The sequence below is a fragment of the Scylla paramamosain genome, chromosome 5 (genome assembly GCF_035594125.1).
Source record: "Scylla paramamosain isolate STU-SP2022 chromosome 5, ASM3559412v1, whole genome shotgun sequence".
NCBI classification, from domain to species: Eukaryota; Metazoa; Arthropoda; class Malacostraca; order Decapoda; family Portunidae; genus Scylla; species Scylla paramamosain.
Window position 1 is genome coordinate 11729192 of NC_087155.1, and position 22500 is coordinate 11751691.

Consider the following 22500-nt stretch of genomic DNA (forward strand, 5'->3'; position numbering starts at 1 on the left):
TTTCCTGTCCCGGGGTGGTGGTTTACAGTATCGCTCACCCATCACGTCCTTCACTCACTCGGAAATACTACGTGACGGATACTCGCTCACTTAACACAATTTTAACCAAGGACGAAGTGTGTTGCTCGTTATGTCCAGTACCTCTGAGGATACTGCAGGGAACATCAGGCCTTCTTTACAGTGAAGGGAAGGTGTAAGAAGCCAGTAGGGCCTATACGTGGGTGATCCTGTATGATAGTTTGAATACTTATGTCCTACTTTTATCCCTGTTTGTAAGTTATGTGAAATTTCTTAAAGTTCATGGGATTTATACTCAGAAGGGAAGACTTTTCACTGTCATCATAACCAATAACATGAAATAATACATATTTTCGTGGATTTATACTCAAAATCTTAATAAATGCGATGATTTTAACGTGTCATCATAATAACTAACACAACTTACTATATATTTTCTTGAATTAATAATACTCAAAATTTTAGTAAATGTGATGATTCTTAATTGCCATCACAACCACAAACACGACTTACTACATACTTTTACACAAATGAGACACAAGACTATTACGTTACTTGAGGCGACATCCAGCGGGAATCTGACGAATGAATGAGTCAATGAGCGTTCTCCTGTGGCTCTTTCATGCGCCCCTTTCATTGCCCACCAGCCTCTCCCGGTAATTCACCTCATTCCGCCTCCTCGACCCGCCTCATTCTCCACAACCCCGGGGCATTTCTGAACAAGGGCGAGGGGCGATTGAGGCTTATTAAGGAGGAACTCAGAGGAGGGCGTTGAATTGTGCCCCGATTAGTTGTGGACTCGTTCTTCTCCTTGTCACGTCCTCTCTCTCTCTCCTCTCTCTCTCTCTCTCTCTCTCTCTCTCCTCTCTCTCTCTCTCTCTCTCTCTCTCTCTCTCTCTCTCTCTCTCTCTCTCTCCATGTAAGGACGTAAGGATGAATAGTAGATGGGGACAAAGGGGAAGGTGATGGGTTGAAGTAGTTAAGATTGAAGAAGACAAAGAATTAACTAAGGAGGCGTGCTGTAAACACACCAGATGCGAAATATATAAATAAGTAGGTGCACTTCAGACGAATGCCATTGAGAATCGAGGAGGAGGAGAAGGAGAGGAAGCGAGTGAGTGAGTGGGTGAAGAACAGGCTGAGTAATGACGAGCAAAGGGCGCGCACATGGGTTTCGCTAATCATTTACGTCACAATCAACATCGTTTCTTTTTAATAGTTCATCGATTCTCTGGTTATCTTCCTCCTCCTCTTCTATGGCCCGTATTCTAAAACATTTTTACTGCCGCACCTTGACCACATTCAAAAGACTCTAGTTGAAGAGACACGAATTTTTAAGTGTTTTTAAATTTCTGGTGACATATTATCAGGAGTTCTACATTATTAACAGGAGAAACACTCTGGAGAACCAGGCTTATCATCTCTGTGGCCTTTGAAAACAGTCGTGGTGAGAGAGCAAAGCGTTTCTGAATATTTGTCTATGACGCACCGCCCACGCCGCAACACCCACGCCCTTGTGCAGCCCCGAGAGGAACGTTTTTCAATCTCATCGGTGCCCGCAGGATGAGTGAGTGAGCCGCCCCGATCCGTGTCCATCAAAGGATTCAGGGAGGGGCGAGGAGCACGTCAGATTTATGGCTTATTGGTCCTCCATTAAAATTAAACGAAGGACGGAACGTAGGGAAGGAATGCATGGATGGAAGGAAGGAAGGAAGGAAGGAAGGAAGGAAGGAAGGAAGGAAGGAAGGTATCAGGGAGTGACAGAATGATGCATTGATAGAGGTGTAGAGTGATAAAGTATTTCGAGACTAGTGAAAAATAAGGGATTGTGAGAATCTTATATCTGAGAAATGAAAAAAAATAAAAATGTAGTGCATAGGGAAGGCGTGGAGAGAGAGAGAGAGAGAGAGAGAGAGAGAGAGAGAGAGAGAGAGAGAGAGAGAGAGAGAGAGAGAGAGAGAGAGAGAGAGAGAGAAGAAAAAAGTGAAATGTTCTACCAACAAAAAAAGTGTTGAGTGCACAAAGAAAGACAAGTGAGGGGAGAGAGAGAGAGAGAGAGAGAGAGAGAGAGAGAGAGAGAGAGAGAGAGAGAGAGGGCGAGAGAGAGAGAGAGAGAGGGCGAGAGAGAGTAAAAAAAAAAGTATGCAAGTAGATTCGCCAGCAGCAGTGGTGGGCAGAGCTTACTGGGTATCTGAGCTTGGCCTCGGGGGCGGGACGCGAGTCGGAGAAGTGGGGAGGAGTCAAGTAGAGGAGAAGTGGAGGGAAGAGGCAATGCGGAGGAGGAAGGGAAGGAGGAGAGGGAAGGAGGGGAAGGCACGGGAGGGATAGGAGGGGCCCAGTTGCATCCCCCAGGCAGAGCGTGTGTGGTTGGAGAGTTGTGAAGACCTTGGTTGAGGGAGGAGGAGGAGGAGGAGGAGGAAGGGGAGGAGGAGGAGGAGGAGGAAGGGACATGGGGAAGGGAGGGGAAGGATGTTAGAGAGAGAGAGAGAGAGAGAGAGAGAGAGAGAGAGAGAGAGAGAGAGAGAGAGAGAGAGAGAGAGAGAGCGGGGGGAGGGGAGGGAGAGTGGCACAGATCTCTCCCAAAAGCTGCAGTTTACAAGTAGTGCTTTGAAGGGAGTACTTGCGTTCTGTCCTCGGCCAGTAATGCTCCGTCTCAGTATTTATGTAGCCTGGTGGAGCGCCGGGAGGACTTACCTAGAATCACCCTTCCCTTCCTTCTCCTCCTCCTCCTCTTCCTACTCTTCCTCCTCCTCCTTATTGTGCGTAATACTCCCCCGTCTGCTTTCCTTCCTCCCGATGCGTCTGAGTGGTTGGAATTCCGAGGGTATCTGGGTAATGGTGGTGGTGATGGTGCCACTGCTGCATTGATGGTGATGGAGGTGGTGATGGTGGTGACGCCTGCTGGGGGAATGACAGTGGTGCTGATGGCGCTGATGGTGGTGGTAGTGGTGGTGGTGGTGGTGGTGGTGGTGATGGTAAAGATAGCGATGATGCCCAAGGTTGTCGTAATTAATGATGGTGGCTCTCCTTTTTCCTCTCTCTCTCTCTCTCTCTCTCTCTCTCTCTCTCTCTCTCTCTCTCTCTCTCTCTCTCTCTCATCCTGAAGTAGGCAATCGAGTGCGTGGTGTTGTCAGCAGGAGCGATAAAAAACGAGAGAGAGAGAGAGAGAGAGAGAGAGAGAGAGAGAGAGAGAGAGAGAGAGAGAGAGAGAGAGAGAGAGAGAGAGAGAGGAGAACGAGGAACGGATGGCTTGGAGGGGTGGCGACCTTGGCGGTGATAAAAATTAATCTGACTTGGATGATTCTACAACAACACACAGAGGCTGTTAATGGCGGACACTCCCTACACAAACACCTCCTCGCAGCCTGCCTGTTGTCCTCGCGGTGGGCTGAGAAAGAGGGATGGAAGACGAATGAGGAGGACGAGGAGGGACAGGAGGAGCAAGAGGAGGGACCAAGAAGTGTGACGGAATGGAGGTTCAGAAAAAAAAAAAAAAAAACACACACACACCTTCATTGCTAAAGACTCGGGGAGGAAAAATACACTGCGGGATGAGACGAGGAATAAAAGTCACTAAGAGAAAACAGCTCGTGTGAGGTCTTCCCTGTTCCTTCTCCTTTTCCTCCTCTTCCTCCTCCTCCACTCCGTTTCCTTTCGACCCAGAAGAATCTTTTCGTCCTCCTTCGCCGTCTCTTCGTTCCTTTTCCTCTCTTCCTAATTTTTGTCTTCCATTTTCTTTTGCCTCTTCATCACTCTTAACTTCTACAACTCCTCGCTTTCTCAAATATTTCTTTCTCCTGCGTTCCATTTCCTTGCATTTTTGTTTTCGTTCATCTTTGTCACTTCCTTTGTTACATCGTGCAATTATTTCACTCCCCCCTCCTCCTCCTCCTCCTCCTCCTCCTCCTCCTCCTCCTCCTCCTGTCGGGAAGAGTGCATCGGGGTAATGAGCACGAGACAAACATTATAATAAGGAGCCCCGGCCATTTTACCCCCAGAACCTTGCAGCAGCAGCTTCATTAACACTAGCTATTCACCTTCTGCATGGACACACACACACACACACACACACACACACACAGTTATGACAAAACGCAGCTTGAACGAAACACTCCCCAGTTACTTAGTTCTTTTTCCTCTCTCTCTCTCTTATCCCTTTGCCGTATGTCTTCTTGTATCTCTCTCTTTAGTCCCATTTATTCCCCTTATCTGCTCTTCCGCCCTTTGCTAATGAACCCCGTGGGGAGGAAGAGCCTACAACTCTTCCTCCTCCTCCTCCTCCTCCTCCTCCTCCTCCTCTTTCGTTCCCCTCCTGCACTTTCCCTCTCGCCTCCCTTTCGATGATAAATAGTGAGGCGTTGCTCGTGAGAGTCGTGTTTTTGCATAAAGCGAATTCAGCTTCACGGAGAGCTTGAACGAAAACGGAAAGTAGCAATAGATTATTTTACGAGCATGTATTGAGTTGCTTTTATGCACTGCATGCCCGTCAGGCGCACGCCCCCAGCCTGCTATTACTGCTGGAAAAAGGAACAAACTGTGATTCAACACCTGAAACATAAGCTAATTGTTCGTGTTTTGTACTCGATACGCAGTTATGTGAGTGCGAGTGTGTGTGTGTGTGTGTGTGTGTGTGTGTGTGTGTGTGTGTGTGTGTGTGTAGAATTGCGTATGGAATGTTGGCTTGCGTGCGTGTGCCACGGAATATACTCATTTAGAATGGACGTGCGTGCGTGTGTGTGATAAATGCGCGCACACCAGCGCGAACTTGTGATGTGCGCCTTCGCGCCACCGGTATTCAAGTGTGTCTGATGCGGGCATGAGGGAGTGCTGTGGGCATGAATGCACTGTCGCCTGTATAAGTTCATTCCTGTGTGTATACATGATAAATATGCAGGTGCATGCCTTTATGTGCATGCATGTGTCTATGTCCTTGCGTGTGAGAGCTGATCGCCCTCCCAGGCCAGTCAGTCCACCGTACAATTAACCTTAACATTACCGGTGATTAATTATTAGCGGCCGGCGCACGGCACTGCCAGCGTGTAATTACTGATGATTGTGCCGGGCGGTGCTGGTCGGGCCGTACTGGTGCCCGCTAGTGCTGGCCGAGCTTACTTATAGCCAGAAGGAGGTTGAGTGCTGAGGACGGTGGGTGGGAGAGGAGCGGAGGGCAGGAGTGTTGTGGGCGGTGACGGACTCGAGCAGGAGGCTGAGGGGTGACGATGTGGAGCTGAGGCGGTGATAGCTGCCGGTTGCCTTAGTATAAGATGCGGCAATGTGGTGATGATGGTGGCAGCGGTGGTAATGATACTGATAGTGGCGGTGGTGGTGGTGGTGGTCACCTTGAATGTACTTGATGGCGGAGTGGCGAGGATTGGGAGCATGGGAGTGTAACTGTTGCTAAGGAGCGGTTCCTCCCTTTTAGCCGTGCTTTCCCCAGGGGGCCAAATGATTCCTGCCAGTCACTCGCCCATTCACCCTGTCATGGGCCTCTCTGTCGCCCCTTCACGTATTCATTCTAATCGAAGCCGCCCTTTTGAGGTGCGTGTCATCCTGCCCTAACCAGGTGGACATAGGACGCATAAATAATGATAATGATGATGATGATGCTCCTCCCAGGTAGTAGTAGTAGTAGTAGTAGTAGTAGTAGTAAAGGAATAAGCATTATCATGAATAAAAAAAAAAAAAAAAAAAGAGTAAGAATAAGAATAAAATCAGGCCAAATTGCGAAACAGATCTTCTGGATACCTACTTCAGTGTTGAAATTTCTGTGTAGCAAGGTCGATGCACAAAACTCATCACACCCCGAGCCTCTAACTCACAGAGCGGTGCTAATCATGTGTCTTGTTTTGCCCTGCCATCTCATCGGGCCCTTCTAAATATACCCCTCCGTCATTCACCTCTCGGTATTTCCGTCCTCCGCGCTTCAGGAAACACGCATTAATTACTAAGGGAATATTTTACGTCCCTATCATCGTGAATCTGAGTAATTAACTTTCTGACGGTACCTAGGCTTTCTCCCCTCACCTCACCATCTACCCCTCGCCCCGCCCCTTGACCCGCTACCCGCCAGCCCCGTGTCATGCCTTTTACGATCCTGAGAAAGAGTATTTGAAACCATGGACGTGAACCCGCAACAATGGATGCGCCCTATAGACGTGAAAACCCTCGGTACCACTCAAGGTCGAGGTACATAATAGATCGAAAGGTTCCGAACTCACCTCATGAGCCCCTATCCTCCCTTTCCTCGCCGTGCCTCTCTCCTCAAGGATCCTCTTCCCCCTCTCGCAGCCCCTATCCTCCTCCCCCTCCCCCCTTCCCTTCCCTTCCCACACACAACCGTCCAGCAAGTCACCCTTATGTATGGAGTCGGGGTGCCATCTCTCGGGGGATTCAACACCCTTAAAGTTCGACGTCCGGCTGGTGAGGACAATGGGGAAGTGACGCTACGCTCGCCTGACGAAGATAGATGGCGCGTCTGGGGGCTTGCCGATCTGCTATATAGCATTTAATTAATCTCTTCTTTTTATCACGCTCTCCTGTACCGTCGGTGGCATCTCAGTGGGGCAGGGCGTGGGGAGGATGGTGGGGAGAAGGGTGAGGTAAGAGCGAGGACGGAGGTGGCATATCTTACGCCCGATGGGGAATAATCCGTAGATTTGGTGTAAGCAAGATTTCCTCAAAGATTGGGGTCGACTCGTGATTAATGGCACGGCGGGGGAAGACGGCGCGCCCCTCCCTTGCCTCCTCCCTGGCCATCTCCCTCCAAAGACTACTAATCTTGGGGGACCTCACCAAACACTCATCCCAAGGCCCGTCTACTCTTTTCTGTCTGTCTGTGTCTGTCTGTCTGCCTGTCTCTCACGCAATCCATTCCTATTTTAAACATGAAATAGTAAGACTTTCCTTCATTCGTGACTGGTTGAATAGCTGATGAACCTATTCTTAACTTGAATCCTAATATTATAAATTGTTATATTGGCATAAATGGTGTAGAGGACAATGTTTAGTTTTTAAATAGGGAAGTGTTACATTTCACATCACCTGTCGTCTCGTCGAGAACGTAGTTGATCAGGTGTGTACAATTTCATTTGGTTCAGTCCTTACCTGCCAGCCCGACCCCATCCCTCACCTACACCCCACCGCCACACGATCTTCAATCTCTTTCACTCCTCTGATCCCCTCCCGTCCCTCCACCCTCTCCTAGCTTCACATAGCCGTCTCTTTCATCCTTTTACACACTCCCTATAGGATCGTTTGACCTTACCCTGCATTCCTTATATACCCCTATCCTCGCCCTCCTTCTCTCGGTTCTCTCAGAGGACCAGACCTTCTCATGCTAAACAAGCGGCGTGACATCTGAGCCTCAAGACGACGAGATTCCTATTCATCATTCCTTATTGTCAGGGTCAGGGATGTGCTTTGTTCGTGCACCCGCCACAGCTCTGCCTTCAGTGCCACCAAAGCATTTTCCGTCTAATCACTAACATTTACGAGCGAAATAGACGCGTATACAACACATGGGTCTAATTGCACGTAAGGAGAGTAAGAATCAATTAATCTTATCAGTGAAGGAGTCATGTGGAGGCATTAGGAGGTGGGCAGGAGGTGTGGATCCGAACAAGGGGAGTGAAGAGGCAGAATAGCACGGTGGTTTAAGGATCGTCGCCCAGAGTATTGTTTGCTAATATAAGATTAACATTAATGGATTATCCAACGCATCTCGCCGCACACACACATACATGCCACAGAGGTTTAAGAGGTCTGATTGGAGCCATTCAAGGGGACATCAATGGGGAGTGACGACCAGAGGGTGGAGGGGAGGGTTCGAGAGTCGTGGGGGGACCGACAGACGACGCGGCGAGGAGCGCTGCTTAAGATGTCCCCGATAGAGTCATTCAACAATTTATGTTGTTTGTGACAATGCTCGATCCATCCCCGGGAGCCGAGGCGGGTAGCACTCAATCCCCACTATCTGCTTTGAGGAAACAGACAACGATGAAAATACTTGAGGTCTGAGCACACACAAAGCCAAACTTGGAGTGAAGGACAAATAAAGCATATGTAAATGTTGACTACTTAGCTTTTTTCTATTCAGCTTTAAAGAAAATGTCAAGTTGAAAGTCAAAGAAAATAGTGAGTCACGCAAAGAGTGCATCAAAATGTGAAGTATTAAAGCTGAAATAACACGAGGGAGATTATGTAAAGGAAATCAAACAAACAGGCGGAAAATAACTTGGGAGGAGTGAAATTCTATACCACTCTGAGCAAAAGTTAAATTACGCCAAGAATCCACATGGTGTACAATAAAATTACTTAATAACATTTGCTGCCACGAGGCTTGACTTAGAGCGGTAAACAAAATTTCATAATAAAGGTGGTGGTACGTTCCAATAATTACTCCACTAAACAAGAACAACAACAACAACAACAACAGCAACATAACAATAATGATAATGAGTCACACCTTAACCATAAAACCACACACATACACACACACACACACACCCCAGCACACAGACACAACCTTAACACCGTCTACTCCTTTTATTCAACACACTACTTCGTACACACACCCCTGCCACAAGACTCTTCACAATTACGAAAGAAACAAACCTTACATACATACTTGGAACCTAAATATAAAGCCGAGGAACAATTGAGGTCTCGCTATACTTCCCGAGTCTTAAGTAGCAGTACAAAGGGAGAGGTAAGTAGCAGCGTACAGTGGAGTAGCGCACAGTACATTTGGAGGCTGACGGACAGACATCATAATGGCCACGCAGGAAGCAGACGGGGATAATAGGTCTCGTTTCCGGTAGGGGCGGCAGGTAGGCATGGTGGCTCTTCCCTTCCCTCTCCAGTTCTCTCCCCCCAGGTACTTTTCCCTCCATCTCTCCCTATCTGAAGGGAAGCAGACAGGGACAAAAGCTCTTCCCCCCCCTTCCTCTCCGTTCCCTTGTTCCTTACCGTTCTCCAGCGACTCAATAAACTCCCGCTTCAACCACGATAATAAGGCGGAAATTAAATGGGTGGCGCCGCAAGGAGGTACACTACCACCTCCCCCTTTCTCTCTCTCTCTCTCTCTCTCTCTCTCTCTCTCTCTCTCTCTCTCTCTCATTATAACAGCACGTCTCTCAACTCCCATCACTGTTTGAGTCGCTTTGTTAATGTCTGTGTTGTTTTGTGGCAGTGTTTCCAGGCGCTTCCCTCTCCCTCTCTCTCTCTAAACCCGTCCCCGTCCCCTCCCCCTTCCCATGCCCCTCTCCGCGGCCCTTCATGGTTGGTTCGCCTGATTAATAATGCTCATTTGCACTGGGAGGAAGTGAGTGTTGGTCGACGCGCTGTCCTCGGCAGAGATGCATTGTTGAAAGTCCTCGTTTAACGCAATTCATTTTCGCCTCATTTGCATAATTTTTGCGCACAAATTATGGCTTTCAAAAATGTGTCCCCGTGGTTTGCAGTCTCACTATTTTTTTAGAGGTCATAATAAAATTCACTCTGCTGCTGGAATGCATTTAGAAATCCTAAAGAAAAAACGTGGCTTAAAGAAGGACGACGATTATATTCCTGTAGTGCGTGTATGTAGTGCCTCGCCTTCCTCACGTGCCTATAATGAGCGCACCTTCCTCGTATAGGCGTGGTCAGGCGGCCCCTTTGACGCCTCGCTTGCCCTCACTATATTTCCTCCTGAATCCGAGTCTTCCTCCCATCACCGGCCATTGTCAGAGGTGCTAAAACTTTCTGTGATCGATGAGGAGGAATCAATATCTCGTCTCTCTCTCTCTCTCTCTCTCTCTCTCTCTCTCTCTCTCTCTCTCTCTCTCTCTCTCTCTGTTTTTCCCTCTCCCTCTTCGCACAATTCTTTTTCCTCTTTTGATATATTTGCGTCCTTTATTATTCCTCTCTCATTATCTTCTCTCTCCATCTTTGGTATTCTCTGCTTCTCCCCGCTGTCCCTTCACTCGCGCCCCTTTTCCTCTTTCATCAGTCTATGACACTGCTATTATCGCTTCCTCCCCTCGCATTTACCTAGTTTTACACTCTACCCATTTGTTTTATGTATTTTTATTCTTATCTTCCATATCCTCTTTGATAACGCTACTTAATGCCACTTTGCTTTCCATTAAGTGTCCATTTCGTCTCTCTCTCTCTCTCTCTCTCTCTCTCTCTCTCTCTCTCTCTCTCTCTCTCTCTCTCTCTCTCTCTCTTTCAGGTCTTTTTTTTTCCGATGCTTGAGTACTTATAATAGTTTGTAGTGCACTTATCACTAGTATTATATTATTTATTTTCGTCATTCAGGATTCATCATATTTCCTTCATTATCTCCCAGAATTCCTCCTCCCTCATTTAACACATCACGACGCATCCTTTGCCTCCCCCAAGACCAAAGCTTTTTCCCTTCCCACCACCCAGGCATTCCTCATTACTCCCTCTCTCTTCCGACACCCGTCATACCTTTCATCGTGAACCACCTCCCTTTTTCACCACTCTTTTCATCCAGGGCCATTCACCACCACCCAAATCCACCACCTCCAACCACTAACTCTTTCCCCTCCATCACCCTCCCCCCGGCGGCGTTTCCAGTAGAGGTCCTGCATCCCTCTGTGAGTTCGAACTTTAGGCGTCGTGTGATGTCATATTCTAATTGCAGCCTAGGCCCGTGAGGCGTCGTGGTGCGGAGACTCCTACAGCGAACATGGGTCTCGCGGGATCCAGTCATCACGCGGATCCTAACTTTCTGACACCTTCCCCAGCTGCGTCCATTATTCAGTTCGGAATTACCACCCAACCTCTCAGCAATTAGTCTCTTAATACTTCAGCCTCATTAGTTATCTCTTGGAAGACGTCGCTGTGCCTCGTTCCGCGTCTAGGTTTTAAGGGAACTCGTGAGTCTTCATTAGCCTGGGAGGAACCAATTCGCCGTTCGCAGTATTCACTTTGAAGAATATTGACTTTTAGATTAGTTTAGGGTGCTTCGTGTCCCCAACTCTGGCGGGAGCTGCGGGATGGAAGCGTCAAGCCGCGAACCTCACATGAACTCTGGGTCTTTTTTCCTCCCCTGTGCGTGCTGAACCAAGACAAAATTCCACCTTAGCATGTTGTAGTCTACCTGAATCAGCCTCGCCTTGCATGTAGAGTGAGAACTTTTCAGTCTCATTTGGGTTTATCAACAAATCGGGTTGGAGGAGTCACCTCAAGTCTTGTAAGGATCCTTTTAGTATTTTTTTCCTGCAAACGTTTATCCCTCTCTCGCCTCCTTCGTCTGACTGTCTCTATGCTGCACATTCCTCCGCACGCGGCTTACAATAAGCACCATCTCAGTTCCTCGCTTGGACGACTAAAGCAGCGAGTGGAATAAAGCGGAGTAACCTTGGATGTGTGTGTGTGCTTGTGTGTGTGTGTGTGTGTGTGTGTGTGTGTGTGTGTGTGTGTGTGTGTGTGTGTGTGTGTGTGTGTGTGTCTGTGAGATTTTGCGGTTTTGCATTTTTTTTTACACACCCTAATCTACTTTCCTCACCTGGTCTTTTTCTGTGTTCCCCGTCAGTATCTTCCCGCCCCTCAAATATTCATGTCACGAGTATTATGCTTCCCTCAAGAAAAAGCAAATTCCTGATCACCTGCTCCGGGACAGGCTCAACAGCTCCACCTACGTGCGAGGAGCCTTCAACGTGGAGCCTCATTGACTATTACTCGGCTCGTCGATGCGGAACTTTCGCCTAAAAAAGAAACTAAGTGGCAACCAGTTGACGTCCTGCCTTTTTTTTTTTTCTGCTCCCGACATGATCACTTTTTTTTCCCCCGTCTACCTTAATTCAAGCATTGAAGGTCAAGACAGACAAAAGAATAAAAGAAAAAAAATACTAAGGAAAGTTATTCTCAGCTCTGGACGAATCCATGATAAAATTGGTGCCTCGTGTGAGAGGTTTAGGGAAAACAAAGTATGGAAGGCCACTTGAGATAGCGCCTTAATCACTGTGTTACCTGTCTGACTAATTATCGGGCCACTCCTCGATTATACCTGATCATTAAGGCAGCTTCAGAGCTCCAGGTGACCGGCGCTGATGGAACAAGGGTCATTCATCGTTGCCTAGTTTTATAGTTTTTTCTTCGATTTTCATATTTGTGAAAACGCGATTGGTCAGCTTCAAGGGCGCGGCTTGCTTCCCCTGATTGGGTAAGGTGACCTTCTTCGTGGTTCTGAATTCATATATTTACGTACGTGTTCAGTAAGAGCTCTTAAGTAGGGCGTTCGGAGAGACACTGCCTGCCTTCATCTCTGGTCGAGCGTATCTTATCCCTTTCCTGTTGCCAGACTGGTTGGAGTGACTCAAGTTGCTCGTCCCTCCACCAACCGTCCCACGTCCCGCTCGCCCCGCCGCCAACACCGCTGAGGAAGAGGCGTGTACGGCATCCCCCCTCGCCACAGCCCAGACCTAATTCCGCCATCGTCGCCCGGCGCATAAATCAAGATAAGACAACAATCACAGCGGCGTCCAGTGTCGTAAAGCTGATCTCATAAAATACATGCAACGAGCTAAGTGGAGGCGCCGTGATCTGCCTAAGAGTGTAGGGGGAGATGAATGTTGTGTAATAATCTGAGAGGCCCCTCCAGATGCATCGGGCGCCACTCTCATCTCGCAGCCTCTGCTACTATCGCGTGTCGCGCGGCCGAATCGTTTTCCATAAAATAGCGAATGGACTACTTTCTATCCACTCCACGACGTCCACTGGTCCTCTTACCGATCCGAAACTTCCGTGGGAGTCTTGTATCTACCTTATCTAATTACCGTCATCCCTGTTTGGGCTTCCGCCGCCTTGAGATAACAGGACGATGCCATGTACAATTTTTTCCCCTTTCTATAGAGAAACGCAGCACATATTTTACGCTTTTGTCTATTTTTCTCCCCTTTTTTCGACAGAGGAAAAGTTGGATGGAACTTGTCTTCGTAATCTGGTCGGAGGGAAACGGGGCGTAGCGAACGACGTCGGGGAGGGTCTTGGGGCGCGACTGATGGTCCTTCATAAAGCCGGGAGGGAAGGAATTGTCGTTCCGAGGGGCAGCTCCCTACACCCGTCCCACATAAACTCAACGAGGGGTGCGTCAGGCCTTCCTCGCTCCCTGCGGGGAACATTAACTACCGCCTGCTCTTCCGCGTTATTAAAGGAACGCCAGAAACGATCAATTTTCTTTACCATAACGTCGCTTCCCGGAGGATCAATTGAGGCACGGGTGACTGGCGTACCGGATGGATGGGTGGCTTGCTGGTGTTGCCGAGACTCCCGAGGGTTCCCGTACATTGGCCATTCAAAGCCATCGATTTTTCCTTTTGATTTCATCGCTGGTTATACGTGTTTGAGACACAAGTGTACTGAATATAAATTAGGCCCATTGGATTACATTGAGCGAACGCAACGCGGCCGCGCGTTGCTCTCTCTCTCTCTCTCTCTCTCTCTCTCTCTCTCTCTCTCTGTCACGTCCTGAAAATATTATTATGAAGTTGTTTATGAAAGGAATAAAAAATATCGCTCTAAAAATAATCTGCTGCTGTAGATCTTCAGGGATGACAGAGGAAGAAAGGTTCGGCCACAGTGGAGAAACATCGCCTCATGCTCTGTCTGGTATATTTTCCAACTGTCTTCATAAAGCCCGAGGCTGTGGAGAGGACAGAGACTACACAGGGAGCTCGCCAGCATCCCGGCGCGTCGGGTGACCAGGGGAAAGACGCGGCCTGAGCAGACAGACAGACAGCCAGACCAGGTGAGGCAGCGCTATTAAAGACGACCTCACAACACCCTCACTTCGCGCTTCGCCCCTCCACTTCCCCCTCGCTGGTCTCGCCTCCTGCCGGCACGAGCGTCAAAGCCTCGTGGTGGTGTGGTGGGGATAGAAAACATTTCTGTTTGAATAGTTGTGTTCGTGGAAACATAATCCATCATTTATTAAGAAATATTATGTTTATTCCTCAAAAACTGTGATTAAACAAATATCAAAACTCTTATGAAAGAATTCAGTGACGAACTTTGAGCTGTTTGGTTCTAAGTATTTCACAAAAGTCCAAGTAAATAGTAAAAGTTAGTATTTGAGTCTACAGCTGAGCCAAGAAAGACGTTTTGGTTTTAGCGTCGCAGCGGCGGCAGCGACCCTTGTCCCTCCCCACCCGACCACTGACTAACGAAGTGCCTGACTCTGACCCTCCCTGTTGCTCCCTCCCGATCTCCCGCTGACTCCTGGCTAGAAAACAACACGACTCTTGGTAAAAGGGAACATTAGCGTCGGACAATCCCATTCCCTTGATTGCTACTGTTATAGATCACCGAGCGAGAGTGGGTGATGGAGAAGACCTGAAATACTCACACCGACGTGGCCATACACGGACCAATGAGGGAGAGAGAGAGAGAGAGAAAAAAAAAAATCCCTCGGTATCAAAAGCCTGGCGGCGACTTCCTGGTTGACCGCAACACAACGCCCCCGGGAAGCCTCACCCTGCCAGGCCCACGCAAAGCTCGCAGGACGCTGCCCTGAGGCTCACTCTTGGAGGAACGCTTCTATTAAAATCGTACTTTGGGGCTAATTGACATCTTTCCTTGATTCAGTGAACTCCAAGTTATTTTTATTGCTACCCTTTAATAGACGGATACGTAACTACCACAGAGGATTCAAGGACCACAAGACCTGGAGACACAACAGTTCATGGCTCCAGGAAACGTAGGCAGTAATTAATGGAGTAAGCATTAAGCAATGGACGAAGAGGCCCATGAGGTTCCCAAGGGAAGGGAATATTCTGGGAACCGTCACGGGTAATCAAGTCTGAGATAAAGGGGAAAAATAAAATATCTGCCTGGTGAAGTACCGAGAGAAAATTGAGTTGTGGCTTAAAAAAAATAAATAAGACGCATTACATTTTGCGTTACGATAACTAATTACATCGAGGGCTTTACATCATCACAGTGTACACTTACTTTACCACGAGGCTACTTGGGGAACCGCAGCACGAACACCAGGCAACACAAAGCTACCTCAATCACCTTGGGATGACACAGAGGAAGGAGCAATACACGCAGCGGTGAGATGCAGCAAGTGAAATCAAGACTCGCTACAAAACGGTTCATTGAGCTCCCTTGTGTGTGTGTGTGTGTGTATGTGTGTGTGTGTGTGTGTGTGTGTGTGTGTGTGTGTGTGTGTGTGTGTGTGTGTGTCAGGGCGGGCGAGGTTAGAGTCCATGTTTGCTCAGCATTCACTAGGACCGGGGCGTGGGGCTACAAAAACCGCAGGAGGGCTGTAGAGGTGGCGGGCTGTGGTGGCAAAGTCGGTCCCTTATTCCTCTCTCCCTACCTTTTACCCCCCACCTCCAAAACACACACACACACACACACCAAATGGAACTCATCTAGATTTTTAGCGACGCTTTTGGTGAGTGTTGGCTCCCATTAAGACCCATTTAGTACTACCTGGGTCACTATTAAATGTCCTTTAGCGTGGCAAAGCCCCTCTATTAAAGCGTAACCTACAGTCACTGGACTAAAATAAACAGTAATTCACACGCCATTTGGTTCAGGACAATGGAGAGCCGGGAAGAGCAACTCACTGCTCTCCTCCCGTCGTTTCACCAGCACTCCCGAGACATTCAGGCAGCTGCGCCACGCCCGGAGTCGGCCTTGCAAGCTCTTAGTGACTAGCATTTGTAGGGAAGGTTTCAGCAGAACTAGATGACTTGATTCCCATGTATACTTCGGCTTGTCCTTTAAACAACTGTGGCTTTTAGAAACTTTAGGTGATGTGATGGCTATTTTGAATGATAGTGGGTGTTTTGATGCTTCGAGAATAAACTCCTTCAGTGTATACAGCGGCATCAGTCTAATTACTTTTTACGTATCAATGGAGAATTTTTATGATGTTTACGGTGATAATTAATGGCTTGAAAATGATCTCTTTATTCTTCCACTGAAGATACAACATTATTTACTCTTATTCTGACTGGATACAACTTGAAAATTGTCTATATTTAGTAGTAGGGAATAGGTTGAATGATGGCTGCTAGATGTCTGCGAGGTAAGGATGTTGAAATACGCCATGAATAGTGTGAAGGAAAACACAAGGCCTCGATGCAAATGAATCTCCAGGGGACGGGATGCGGGGAAATAAGAGAGGATTTGAACTGGAATGCCAAAGAGGTTCATGTTTGTATTTATTTGTGGAATATTTGTCGATTTTATTTCTGGTGCTGTTGCATATCAGAGAGAGAGAGAGAGAGAGAGAGAGAGAGAGAGAGAGAGAGAGAGAGAGAGAGAGAGAGAGTTTTCCACGCTTGCGCCACACACAACACCTTACAGTGGAACTTTAGATATAACTCAGAGAATCACGATCTAAACATGAGGTCAAGACGCTCTCGCCGCCCACTTTATGACAAAACTTTCTTCGCGCCGGATGTCTGGGCAGGGTGTTGTGCTGGCCTGAGGGACGAGGCGCGAAGGAGTGATGGCAAAGAAACGTCTTGAGGGGGATGGGGGGTGAGAGAGAGAACAAGAGCACACACACACACACACACACACACACACGTCACCTGCCAACATTTACATCCTTGCCCTTGTTACTTTCTCTTGATCCTGCGAGACACAAACCAGTACTGCAAGAGAAGGATCTGTGGATTTTCGTGTTTACCTTGTTTCTGTGGCCCTGGTAAGCTTCAAGTGCAGGACGTGAGCGTGAAAGTTATGACGCGATCAAGACGTGCATTTATGAGGCCTCACAGCAATAATATTCTTACGTTACCTGAGAATATCGAGTGTGCTTAAGGCCTTGTGGGGAATATTTCTCATCCGTACGTACCCAAACCCACGATGAGCAAGGTATATTTGAACTGCGCCCAGTAGAAGTGGAAGATGAGAGAGCAAATGAAGTAGGTCACGTGCAGAAGGCAAAGGAAGAGAAGGGGCGTCATCTGAGCCAGGAGCCTATAAATACAGTTCGGAGGAGAGGTGGATCACGACGTCTGCCCGAGTGGAAAGTGACTGTGCGGGACTGGTGTTTGTGTAAGGTATTGGCAGCTAAAAAGTTGAGGTATCAGGAGTGAGCCGCGACAAAGAGTGGGTCGGGGATTGTGAAGGAGAGGAGAGGAGGAGGAGGAGGAGGAGGAGGAGGAGGAGGAGGAGGAGGAGGGAAAAATGAGAATGAGGCTGAGGAAGAAGAGTAGGGAAAAATGAGAAGGAGGCTGACGAGGAAAAGAGGAAGGGACAAGAGTCAGCAAAGAATTGAGAGAGAAAATGCCCAGGAAGAGAGTGACGCATATTCTGGCAGCAACTTGCAAATTACGACACGGGATGCACCGTGGCAGAAGGAAAAATGCAACGATACTTCTCGTCTTCTTGGAATGAGAGGCACTCAAAGACTAGAACTTGATAAATATTAATGTTTAAAAAGACTATGCATGCCACAGTTCCGTCCTTCATGATTTCCCTGTCGCTGCATGGCAATGCGAGGCAGTATCGGCTGTCCCAAGAATCCTCAGAGTATCCATATCGGTTTTCTCCCCCACCCCCCCACTGGCCCTCGCACCGCCCCGACCTGACACCTTCACCAAGTTTACAAGAGGTGGCGAGCATGCAAATTTTAATGACCGATCCTCTGCATACAAACAATACGTAATACTCTCCCCTCTCTCACTTCTCTTTGAACCTCGGACCAAACTTATCCATCTAGGAGGTTAACCAGTCTCCAAGTCGACAGGTCCTCACTGAGTCGAAATAGCTGCCCTTAGGATGGTGTCCATTTTGAAGGGGAAAGAGGCAGGATTTTGACCGCTGCATCTTTGTCGGTGGAGAGTCCTGTCTGCGTGATGGATGTCGCCCGAAATGCTCGTGTATTCCTTATTCCTCCTAACACATGTCGCTGCTCTCCGCGGTCCTTTCCTGGGGCATTCCGGTGGATTCCTTATTTCTTATACACTCCCCACTCCCCACTGTCGTCCGTTGAGTTTTTTGTCTCCCTCACCGTATTTAGCTGAGGCGCCGAAACACCCAGTTCCCAGTCATACGAGTTGTCCTTCAGCAGCGTAAATAGTGTTTTTGAGGTCCCTGTAAAAGGAAAGGCGAGGCGGTGGCCCTCCCTGCCTTTACGAACAAGACCTGGGAATTACTACCAGGAGTTTCGGCTGACCCGACCAGAATACGAACCAGAGCCCTGGGAAAGTGTGTAAGATTTGGCCAATCAGGAAGGAAAAGTTTGGTTTTCTCGAATAACAGCCGACGGGCACATGTGTCACTAGGAGCGGGAGACGAAGGAAGGAGGTTCAGTAAATCTGGAAAGACGAAAGGAAGGAAAAGAAGAAAGAGGAAGTGGAAGGAGATACTAGAATAAAGGAGTTTTTCTGATTGGCTTACAAGGAATGCTGAGCTAAATGAGAATTTCTGGCCGAGTATAGGTGGAATGTGAGACGAAATGATGAGTCCTGGTCTGGTGTGGGAGGAATGTGGGAGCGACACAAAGCGGGCAGTGTTTGCCTGTGAATTCGGGAGGAGAGCTGAATATAAGGACACGTTCTAATTGGCTGTAAAAGGTACGAGCGATTCATTGGTGGAATCTGGCTGGGTGTCGGAGGAATGCAAGGATTACCAGCGACATTCTTGCTGCCCCGTTTAGAAAGCAACATTAGGTGCTTTGGGTGAGAAATTTCATTGATTAACGTAAGCAGCACTTGTGGCTAAATGAAAGCAGTAATAAGAGAATAAAATACTTCAAGTTCACGCCGTAGCTTCACTCGGCAGTTAGTCTCTCGTTGTCAGTGGCTGTAGCGAAGTCACAGATGCTAATTAATACTGACAGTCTACCTATCCTTTGCTCTTCCCACACCAGCCTGGAGCATCGCGAGGAGCCGTTTACGAGCTGCTGGTGGGTTCTTGCAGAGGTGGTGCCTGAAGCTGGCAGGAGGCAGGATGGGAGAGGAGTGCGTGGAGCGGAGGGAAGGACTGCGAGGAGCGGAGGAGGGGAGGAGTGCTAGGGACGGTATGGGGGGGACCAGTTTGCGCCGCCATGTCGGATAGGTACACAGGTAAGTGGCGAGAACCCAGCAGGTATATTTATGGTCTTGTTAACCTGGCTGAAATATGGCTGCGTGTGTGTGTGTGTGTGTGTGTGTGTGTGTGTGTGTGTGTGTGTGTGTGTGTGTGTGTGTGTGTGTGTGTGTGTGTGGGCGAGGCGGGTCCTGGCAGTTATTTCATGGCCCCGACGGAGACAGAGTCACAGACAGTGGATGGTCCCCGGGGCAGCCTGTTACGCGAGGACGATCTTGTCTCATTGCTTTTTGCAGAGTGATAGTGGCAGTGGTGATGCTAGTAGTGGTGGTAAAAGCATGGTTATAGTTGCTTCAGAAGTAGTAGTAGTAGTAGTAGTAGTAGTAGTAGTAGTAGTAGTAGTAGTAGTAGTAGCTGCAGCAGCAGTAGTAGCAGTATTATTATTATCATTGTTATTATTATCATTATTATTATTATCATTATTATCATTATCAGTAGTAGTAGTAGTAGTAGTAGCAGTAGTAGTAGTAGTAGTGTTACAGGAGTGGTGGTAGCAGCAGCCGTAGTAGCAGCAGTAGTAGTAGTAGTAGTAGTAGTAGTAGTAGTAGTAGTAGTAGTAGTAATAGTAGTACCCGTAGTTGCAATAGGAGCATTAGTAGTAATGTAGTAATAGTAGTACTTGTAGTAGTAGTAGTAGTAACAATAGTGTAGTAGTAGTAATAGTAGTAGTAGTAGTAGTAGTAGTAGTAGTAGTAGTAGTAGTAGTAGTAGTTCCCGTTATTATCGTCCTGGGTTAGTGCTGAAATATGCAAGAATGCTTAGTATAGAATAATGGTCATTCTTATTGTTATCGTTGTGGTGTATTGCTCGGTGCTTAAAAAATCAAAAACCTTGCCTGATGTTCACAACGTAAGGCTTTTGTTGTCACATAAATATCCGTCAACAAAGGTCTCTGTTTCGACGCTAATGAAAACCACGTCGAAATAGAAGTATGGAAGCTTTTTACTTACCTGGGAAGCTGAATAGAAACGGGAGATTAGTAAATACATACCGTACACACATATTAATGGTAACTTCAAAACTTTTCTCCTCCTTCATATGTCTGTCAGAGGCGGCTTCTCTACCTTGGGTCGGCGTTCCCACCCACCACCCCCAGAGCTCTCCCTCGTACCTGGGTGTTGATTGCAGCCCCAACCTACAGGTGCAATTTTGCTTTAGTGTTTTTGACGCGTTGCCGGATCGCTTTCACTTGCTAATAGAGTTCGGATTTACCGGCCGTGGTGTGATTTGTAAAACCGGGCCACCGCCTCTGTTCTGTGCGGAAACTGTGGTTATATCCGTCCATTAAACACTATTTATGTAACATAGGCTGCCCGGCGTGTGGCTGTTGGGTATTTGCTTTGTATGAGGATGTGCGTGTGTTTGCTGCGGGTGTATATGTGTATGAGAGAGAGAGAGAGAGAGAGAGAGAGAGAGAGAGAGAGAGAGAGAGAGAGAGAGAGAGAGAGAGAGAGAGAGAGAGAGAGAGAGAGAGAGAGAGAGAGAGAGAGAGAAAATTTTCCTTTACTCGAGACTCTAAGTTGGTACACAGTATGCGGGAGCAATCGGCATTAAGTGGAATGCCCCTGGCGCGGCCACTGTGCTAAATTGGTGATTAAGGCGAGGCTGCGGGAGATGGTGGACGCGCCTGCTTTTCCCTTTCATGAGGCGGAGCTGCAAGTGGTTCCTGCTGCGGTAACTCACGACGCCAATAAAACAAAAGTGATATATAGAGCGTCTTTACCATCCATCGAATAATAAACAGTCTATCATCCATCAACTAAGAACTGGAGTTTTCATCTATCAAGGAAGAGATAAATCAACATTAAAATCCATCAGATAAGTAAAAACGTCTTTACCGTCTATGAAGCAAAAGATTATTTCTCCCTCGCCCACTAAGTGAGTCGTGGACCACCCATATCATCCATCACACAAACAGTGATTGTATCAGCCACCAAATTGGAGATACCTTGTTGAAGATCGAGCGCCATCATCACCAATCAGATACACGAGCAAGCTAACGATCCTTCAGGCGGAAGACGCGGTGTCCATCTCACAAGCATCGCACGAGATACAAGTGACATTATCAAGCCTCACACATACGACACGGGCCTTATCATGCATCAGACAACACATTGGACATGCTCGTCATACATCGACCCGGGGATAAGTGTGTCTTTCTCTGCCCATTAAATCTGTGGCACTTAATCCCGAATTCAACTTTGCGACTCCCACTTCTGCCGCGCTAATGGGCCGGCACGTTACGTGAGTCGGCGTGTGTTTGCTGAGCGACGTGTTTATAATGGACGCCTGGAGATGGTGGCGGGCAAGACCGGTGCATCCCAACGTTGCGGCAGGAGGGTGTTGCCCGCGTAATGGGCACCACAGTGGATCCATTAAATGTGATCCTCGGAGCACTTAATGAATTGACTCTCCCGCGGTGGCCACACACACCTCCGGGACGCCGCCACCTCCACCTCCTGTTCTCCAGTGCTACAAGTTGGGCTGCAGGTAAACAAGAGATTTCCCTGCGAGGTTTAGTGGATGCCTTGAGTATTTCTGTTGGCTTCATCCCTGCATTTCTCTCCTGGATGAATATAAAGGGTGCCATACTTTCTATTTTCTCTCTCTTATATTCTCATTAAGGTGATGGTTGTCGGTGCGGCCCATCACTATGTTTGGCAGAGTGACAAGCCATCATGATAGTCAGTGGTCAGGGAGCATAAGAGAGCACCACCATTATCATTGTAGAGGGGAGCTGCACACACACACACACACACACACACACTATATAGTACTACCCATCTTCCTCCCCTGACCCTCCTCCACCCAGCGGTCCGCCTCCCCAGCCATCCCTTCCTTCCCGCGTCCAACATGATAATTTGATAGCGTGCGTAGACAACTGTCAGGAGATTACTTATTGGTAAAAGCCATCATCCAGCGTGGACGGACGAGGCTGATCACCACTCTCCAGGTACTTGCTTCTAAGATTTACAGGAAATGGCTGTTTACGAACATGATGCTCAGGAATTCATATCATCCCAGCGTTGAGTGGGCGTGTCCGTGCCATTATCGGAAGGCCCTCTAGTATGCGGCCGAAAATTGGCGCTTAGTAGTATACATCGAGGCGAGTCTTGCCGCCCTGCACTGAATACTGAGCAGCAGGGGGGATGTTCTCGCTTGCTTGAATAGGCTGCTCTGCAAGGCGCCACTCTCCCCGTGCTGGGGTTGCATAAGGGGAACGACAAATGAACTTCTGTGGTGGATGGGCTGGAAAAGTGGACGAGGGAGGGAGCGAGATGGGGAGGGTGATCGGCGAGGCGGATTTCTCCTCCCCTCCCAGCCAGAAAGAAAGAGAGAGAGAGAGAGAGAGAGAGAGAGAGAGAGAGAGAGAGAGAGAGAGAGAGAGAGAGAGAGAGAGAGAGAGAGAGAGAG

The 22500-nt window shown here is 48.1% G+C and overlaps 1 protein-coding gene and 1 long non-coding RNA gene across 2 annotated transcripts in view; one reads left to right on the forward strand and one right to left on the reverse strand.

Moving 5' to 3' along the window:
- The window catches only part of LOC135100528 (uncharacterized), a 95032-nt gene that overhangs the window by 67099 nt on the left and 5433 nt on the right, over positions 1-22500 (reverse strand). The window lies entirely within an intron of this gene.
- LOC135100530 (uncharacterized) overlaps positions 17521-22500 on the forward strand; it is a 9572-nt gene continuing 4592 nt past the window's right edge. Inside the window, exon 1 of the long non-coding RNA XR_010268772.1 lies at positions 17521-19064. This is a non-coding gene — a long non-coding RNA (uncharacterized LOC135100530). The remainder of the gene's footprint in view (positions 19065-22500) is intronic.